At 42.8% G+C, this 8,380-nt stretch overlaps 1 long non-coding RNA gene across 1 annotated transcript in view; it reads right to left on the bottom strand.

The window, feature by feature from the left end:
* Positions 1–873: 873 nt before the first annotated feature.
* LOC130683188 (uncharacterized) overlaps positions 874–8,380 on the bottom strand; it is a 44,377-nt gene continuing 36,870 nt past the window's right edge. The window contains exon 3 of the long non-coding RNA XR_008996803.1: positions 874–1,345. This is a non-coding gene — a long non-coding RNA (uncharacterized LOC130683188). The remainder of the gene's footprint in view (positions 1,346–8,380) is intronic.

The raw sequence follows: 8,380 nt of genomic DNA, 5'->3' as shown, positions 1-8,380 counted from the left end.
GTGTTCTACAAACATATTGCGCTCCAAATCAGAGTGAGTCTCCGTGGTTGGGATTGCAGGGGGAGGCCCCTACCCAGGGCCTGAGCATCGTCACGGAACCTGGACCTCTTACTCTCATGTCTAAGAGGAACCTGACAGTGTTTCCTTCACTGACACTCACAATGAAAGGACTTTAAATTTAAGGAAGAAAGGGAAGAAAAGTAAAAGCTTTGTAAGGATGTATGAAATTACTATTGTTTTTTCCATATTAGTATACATTTCAGGCCCTTCTGAATTATCTAGTAGCCTTGCTGTCAACACTACTAATCCTGGAGAGAGATCATCTCAGTTCAAATCCTAAGGATGGGCTATGTAGCTTTGGACCAGTTACTTGGCCTCCTAACCTCCCTTCATTTTTTTGGGGCGGGGAGAATGTGGATAATATGTATATCACAGAGTTGTTCTAAGGATTAAACAAATATATTAATGATTATAGAAGGGAAAGAAAGGCAGCAAAATTTAATGGCTAACTCAAAATCTGAGACAAACAGTTCCTAGCAAATTGCTGGCTAAATGCCTTAAGAATCATCTATTTTGGTATATGGGTATCTATCTATCTATCTATCTATCTATCTATCTATCTATCTATCTATCTATCTATATATATCTAATGCAAGCGTACTCTAAGGAAGTCTAAGTCCAATGTAAAATAATGATGATGACAGTAATAACAACAACTACCGTGTTTTTTGAAGACCTGTGCTAGGTGCTATGGTAAGGACTTCACATACATTATTGTCTATGGCCCTTTCATGTATTGATATACAAGATTGTTATCAACAACTGACTGATGAGAACACTGAGGCACAGAGAGTGTGAATGCCTTACCTGAAGCCGTGAAGGTGGCAGGCAGTAGAATCAGGCTTTGGACCCAGGTGGTCTCACAGCTTCTGAAGGCTGAAAACATCTCCTCTGGAGACTTCTGCCACACCCTCCATCTTGGGAGCCAGATGGAGCTGCCTGGTGGGCTCTGGGGGAGCCCAGTCTCCTTTGCAGGGCTTGGGCTGCTGCAGAGGAAGTGCAAGGAAGTGTCCCCAGCTCCACCCCTGGGAAGGGAAGAGCAGCATGTGCAGGGCCGCAGGGACGAAGGGCTGGCGCCAAGCAGCGGCACCTGCACAGCTGCCGCCTGGAGTTTGCTCCTAGGACTGAGGGTGGTGAGGTCAGATTAATCTCAACAGTGCAGCGGTGCCCCTGAGCACAGTTCCTGCTGGTAGGATCTTCAAAAAATGTCCTTCAAGTATCTGAAGATCAAGGTGGTCTAGTTCCTAAAGGCAGTTACTCTTCAGGGAAAGTGGCCTTTTTTCTCCTGGGGAGACAAATAAAAACAAAGTGATTAAGTTTGGAATGAGTTAAAAGGCAGAAAGTCAACAGGTTAATTGGTTAGATAACAGAAAATATGAACCAAGATTAAAATGTACTATTATGTCCTGTGGAAATGACACAGAATAAGAAAGGGGGAAAATAACTGGGTAGATAGGAAGTGAGGGTCAGTGAGGAGGTGAGGACCTCCTTTCACTTCCCCTTTTTCAAATTCTGTACTCGGCCAGGAGGCACGTCGCAGGCAGACAGGGACTCCTCTTTTCCTCTTTGGCCTCTGCACCTGTGCTTCTCTGCACCACAGACCTGGGTCTTTCAGATCAGCCTGAGAATGCAGGAAGAGGTAGAACCTTAGAACACAGAATATCCACCAACCGTCTCAGCAGCTCCAGCAACTATCCATAGAGACTTCCTGTGACCTGGCCAGTATCCAGATAGGCCATTTTCCTATCTCCCCACCCCTGCTAACTTTTGGGTCACTTACATTTGAAATGGATGACATTTTACAGTGCTAATAACCAGCATTTGATAGTAGGGTGCCCACATAATTTATGGTCAAAACCACGATGCTTCTGGCAATGAAAAGGTGTGCCATGATAGGCATAAACCATAATGCAGGCTTTATATCATGATTGCCCACCAATACTCCTGTAAAGGAAGTATTATGATTTTTACCATATGATTTTTACCTCATTTTTACCAGCAAGAAATCTGAGACTTGGACACTTGCCTAGGGCTGTCATCCAAACCCAGGGAGAAGCGCCCAGGGGGCACCAGCCTGGCAGAGCCACCAGCCAGGGTGCTGACATAGCTCGGTGGAACCATGCAATCACCACAGCTTCCCATCGGGCTGCCTGTCCATCTCGCAGCCTGGACCTGATGCCTCTCTTTCCCATTAGGAAACCACCACCCCACGCCCACTGTCTGCACCAAGTTCATAAGAAACCGTGAGGAGCAACCGAATGGACTGAAATTCATACTGTGTAAAGCCCAGCAGCCACCTGATTAGGCATGCCTTTCAGTCCCCTCACAGGCACAGGGACTCGTGAAATATCTCTCCTTTCTCCTGGGAAGTGAGGGACAACTTTTCGGAGACAGTTACATTGTAGCCCAAAAAACAGCAAACAGGTGGAATGGGAAAGGAGCAGTTTAGAGGAATCACCTTCCATCTGGTAAAATTTAAATGCAAGCTCATCTTCAAAGAAGGCTTTCACCTGTTGAAGAGGTGGACTCATGGTAACTTCAGAGTCAGAAAGGAGAACATAGTGTTAAGTGGGAAAAAAGGGAGAAACACTAGAATTCCTTTTCTTCATATGCTAAAGAGAGTGCATGGCTGTGCTATTTGGTGGCTGTGTGCACATGGCACATTCACCTAATCCTCTGAAATTCAATTTTCTCCTCCATATAAAGGGAAATAACATCTACTTTGCAGTATAGTAGATATTACCTTCTATAATAGGGTTCATGGACATGATCTAGGCAGAGTACCTAAACTCAATAGACTGTAGTTACAAGTACTTCTCATGCAAAGAGAAGAGGCTCTGAGCCCATGTTTCAGAGTGAGCACCTCTCTGTGCTCTTGCAGAACTCAGACATCACAGAGACCATGCTGCTCTACATGAGCTGACCAGCACACTGAGGACAGAAGCAAAGCAGAAGGCAGTCCCTAGACGCAGTGGCTACAGAGCCTGAGGCAGGCCTTTTCATGTCTGACAAGCACAAGACACTCAAGAAAATGAGACTAGAAAACATGTCAATCCACCAAGACAGGGCTGCATTTGGGAAAGTAGCTTAGATTAATTTTGAATCCAACTAAGTTTAGCTACTTACTAGCTATGTTTTCCTGAGCAACCTTTCCAAACTATCCTTTTTTATCAGTAAAATGGGATGAAATAATAACTAATAGGAAATTGTGAAGATTTGAGAAAATGTGTATCAGACAGTTATGAGCATACTTTTATTTCATTCTGGTACACAAGGGTACAAGATTCCTTTAGGACAATTTGAATACTCTCTTACAGTGGTAACACATTATATGAAAAGAGAATAGGTATACAATTACTGTTAGGCCAGATATAAAGAGGCAAAAATGGTTAAATGATGATGGTCAGCTGATAGTTAACCAGGTAGATGAGGAAGGAGTTATCCTTAAAGTATTTCAGGACACTGTGTAATGTCCCAGATGACACTGTGAATTAAAGTAAGCAAAAATGTTCTGACCCAGATGAGGCTGTGAGCTTTTCTCTTACTTTGCCTAGCACGGTATCTGATGCAGAGACATTCAATATGTAGCAGCTATTCCTACAGCAATTAACTTGGCTTTGACCACTGTCAAGCTAATAAGCCTCCAAAATAAAACATGGTATTCTTTTAAATGCATCACTTGAAAAGAACTGAAGCATAGATGATGCAAAGCAGGAAGAAACTAAAAGGAAAAAAAACAAGACATGATTTAAGGAAAAAAATAAAAATCTAAGTGCTCTAGCAGCAGAATTCAGGGATTAAATCTATGAGATCCAGCTAATATTGAATTAGGACTCTTCCCCGAGTATGTACCAACTTACGGTGAAGGATAGAGGGAAGTGGCTTTGGTTTTTATATTTTCCCTAACTCTGAAAGTAGAAAACCTGTCTGAGTAAGCAATCAATATTGCTGCGGCAACAGACTGTCTGAGAAGACCATGCGGTCACTCCTGTGACCCTTTACCAACAGGACTGCCAAGGATTAGGTCCTGAACAAACAGGCATATTGTAAGAACAAATTCTTTTCCAAAAACCTTTACTCTTACAAAACCTCTTGATTTTTTTTTTTTCCCAACTGCTAAATGAGGCACCATTATACCCTTCTCCTTGTTGATCCTACCACGGCTTGTTTCACTTGGGAAACTTCTGTACTGAAAATGTGGTCAAAGCATCAAATGGATTTTTCTACCCCTATGCCTTCCAGAATGATGGATTGTAATGGTTAAGGTCTTCTAAGTCCACCACATTACTGAACCTGAGCTCAAACTGGATAGGATATCTGAGGATGTCATAGCCTGGCCTACTTTTGATTCTATTGTAAGGACTTTCATTCATATTTGTGACTATTAATCAATATACATTCGTATTTTCATTAAACAAAGATGCATTTAATAATTTATCGATTATTTTTCCTCTGTATACCTTCTCAGGGGTTGGTTCACTGCTCCAAACCAATCAGGAATCTGATGTGACCTCTCTGGTTGTTAGGTTACTTTGAGTTGTGGCTCAGCTCTTGGGTGTGGCTGGCTTGCTCCCTCACTATCATCTCAGAGCACAGCCCAATGCCTGGTTGATGGGCACCCAATAACTAGTTAATGAACGAATTGCTGAGTAATAGTAAACGCTACCTATTTTCAACATGGAAACCAGAATGCACACTGCACTCTAAAGGCTCCTACTTGTCCAGTCCCAGCCCTTAAATCATGGTGCTTGCTTGAGGCACACAGGAACAGCCTCTCCCATAGTCACACAGCACACCCCCTAGCCTCCTCTGGAGGGAGGGAATGCACCAATAACCAATCTTTCTGGCTCAGCCTGATTCATTCTCAGAATCCTTCTTAACACAGGGCTCAGAGAGCTACCTCCCAATCACGGGCACATGTGAGAAAGTCTATGTGCTGTTGCTATTTGAGAAAGAATGTGGCATTTCATGCTGTCCACAGCAAAGGAACCGGGACACTTTCCAACAGAAAACTTTAGCCCCAGAGTTAAGTAATGCCTGCTTTAAATTTATTTATCTCCCCTCCCCCAGCCACTCTGGTCACACGTGTATGTGAACATGCACAGTTGCATGCACATACATGCACACCCAATGTGGCCAAATATCCTGCACGCCTATCTCCTGAAGTGTACTGGGAGGCAAGAAAGATCAATCCTGTGGAAAGCCAACAGCTGCATTTGATGGCTTGGCCCCACTTCACTCAGTCAGCTCATCAGGGGCGATTATATTCTCATTTCCACCCTCAGACTGCAAAAGGAGAAAGGTCAGCTAGTCTGGGACCCCTTATACAGCTGTTACAGATGTTTATGGAAGAATTTGATACACCAAATCTTTCCCAGAAGTTAAAAAAAAAAAGAGATTTGCGAATGAGATATTGAAAGCTCTAAATTAGTGGCAGTGAGAGAACAGATTTTTTTGTTAACTGACCCAGAACATTAAATTGATTATGTAATTTAACATCACTGGTCTATTTGATAGCTGCCTATTAATAGTGCACCCTCCCACATTATAGTCAATTGAAAACTCTAGAAATGGAAGAACATATTTATTTTGCTTGGAATTTGCAATTTTCTGCCATACGAACTATTAGTAATTTGCAATTTCTTTCTCCAAGGGGAGCCTATTACCCCAGGAGAAATGATGATCACCCTTATTTGAAACGTGCAGTTCTCAGTCTTCCCTTTTCTCATTCCCTGCTGCAAGTGGATATGGGATTCAAGGAATTCAGTATGTTCCCCATGCTGGGAGGTGTGCTCTCTATCCTTGAGGAAGATGGTATCTGCTCAGGATTCCCTGTTCTCTATCTCAGGGAAAGTCAGGAGGCAAGACAGGAGGAATTCATAGCAGAGCCACCATGAGCTGTCAAATACTGGCCAATGAGCTGCAGAGACAGCACACATCCACCTAGGATGCTTGTTAAAAATGCTGATTCTCAGACCCTATTCCAGATCAACTGAGTCAGAATGTGTAATCCATAGGATTCTTAAGCACAGTACATCTGAGAATGATATTTACCTGGAGCTGGGATACCTAGAGGAGAACTTGGAAGACAGGGAATGAGAATGTTTTACTCAATAAGGAGAATGTCCAGGTAAACCAACCCTGTGGTATGATATGATGATATGCCATCTGCTACAGAGCCCTACTTCATGGAATCTCACCCCACTATGGTTTTGCTTTCAAACATCCAAGAGGTGTGTGATTCTGCATCCCAGCATTCCTTAGTTTCCCTGGGATCCCTCTAAATTAAACTCAGAATTCAAATAATTTCCAATCCTTTGCAAGGATGATACTTCACGAGCTGATTATGTGCTGTGTAGACTGAGTCCATGAAGGTATTATTTCTTGCTTTTACTTATTTTTGAAAAAAGAAAGCTGAAAACTGTTCTATAAATCTCTGCTGGTATTTTCCACTGTGGGCATTATCCTTCCACATTGCATTCCAGCCAGTGATGACGGCTGGGACCTGACCCGAGGCAGAGCTCTCCAAAGAACATACCAGCCAAATTATGCTTCCAAAATTCCCAGGAACAGTTGAGAAGAGCCAAGGAGGCCAGGTGCTGGGCAGGAGGATATTTTAGGCTTGACTGATGGTCCAAATTGGATATTTCCTTTGCCTACCATAACTATCCATTAAGAAAGAGAGCTTTGTACCTTTCTTCCTGCCCTCCCCTCTCCTCTTTTCCTACTCTCCACTCTCCACACGCCTCCCATTTCTATGTGAGTTGTGTGAAATTATTTTTGTACCATGTAAAACACTGCACATATGTATTCATTAACTAACAATGTGAAGGATCTGAGTGTCAGAAAGGAAAGTTTGGTGGCTTGTTCCTCTAACGGTGCTATTGTCCTGGGAAAAAATAAAGTACATTGGATGAACAATGGGAACAAGAGGGACTGATGAATTACACATGCATCTAGAACTGAAAGTAGCTCTAAGGTCATTGTCAAGCTCAGTTGTTAGCGTGCAAATTCCACTGTTGTTAACATAGGGTCATCAGTACAGGAAAAGCCAGTCTCTAGTCTCTGAGCATTGAGGGCTTTTCCAAAGAGAACAAGATGCCTCCTTTATCTTCTATATCCCACCATATCCTCGAGACCAGGTGATTACAACAATATGCTTTCAGTTGTCCCCTTTCTCTCCATCTCCCCAACCACAATTTCAGCTCAAGTCTTCACTAACTCTTGCATTCTCCTTATATTTCTTACTTGCTGAATGAAATAGTTTCTGCTCTATCTGCCTCTGGTACCATCTCCTCCAGTCCACACTGCTGCCAGTTTGATTTCTTGTAACACAGTTCTTACCATGTTCAGCCTAAAACCCTTGGATGAGTTTCCCATTGCTGAAAGGAAAAAAGCCTAAACTCCTTAGGCCTTCATCAACTTCCAAAATATCTTTTCAAACTTATCTCCTAAGATCCTTCTACACACCTTGTGTTTCTGCATATCAAACATCTCAGTCCTTCCAAAAATACCTTTCTCACTCCTGTAGTAAGCATTTTGAAATGTTCTTACTCTTAAAAGTACAGCTGAAAAGTCATTTCTTCTATTAAGTTTCCTGGATTTCCCTGGTAAGAATTTCTCCCTGTTCTGTACTATTGGAGCATCTATTTTCCCAACTACTTTAATATGTTTTATAGTTATTTGGTTTTCTATCTGCTGTGGATAAAAATGAGAGTTCCTGTGGCCAGAATTCTCACCTGGCCCTGGTTGACGAGCTCACTGCACACCTGTGGGCAATACATGGCTGTTGACTCTATAAAAAGAGCTCTGCCCAGTGCTCTGGGTGTGACATGGTGGCAGGGCTGCAAGACTGCAGGAGAGCAGAGGCAGAGACGCTAGTGCTCGACCTACCGCCAGGAGAACAAGCCGGGTAGTAAACCCTTGCACCCCAAGAACGTTTTGCTGTCAATTTCTTTGGTCACATTGAATCCATAGTGAACTTGCCCGGGGTAGAAACCCACTGGCAAAACACACTGCTAGACTATAAATTCCTACAGGTTTGGGATGAGCTGGTTCATCCTCGTACAGGGAACAGTGTTCAGCACAGTCTCTTGTCCATAGAACAGCTCAATATATCTTGCTTTTTACTAAATGAATGATTAATGATCAAAGCAGGCAGCTACTCTCCTCTGCCTGCATAACTGAGTTGTAATTTTCACTTCTACAGAAAACCTATAGAATATAAATGGGTATTGCAAACCCAGGGTGGAAAACAGTGGAAATTTTTGAAAGATGCCTACCCTTCAAGGCCTATCTTTATTACTCCCGACAAGACCTA

This window comes from Manis pentadactyla, chromosome 3, assembly GCF_030020395.1.
Source record: "Manis pentadactyla isolate mManPen7 chromosome 3, mManPen7.hap1, whole genome shotgun sequence".
NCBI lineage: Eukaryota > Metazoa > Chordata > Mammalia > Pholidota > Manidae > Manis > Manis pentadactyla.
Note: the sequence above shows the minus strand (reverse complement) of the source record. Positions and strands in the feature narration are given on the sequence as shown.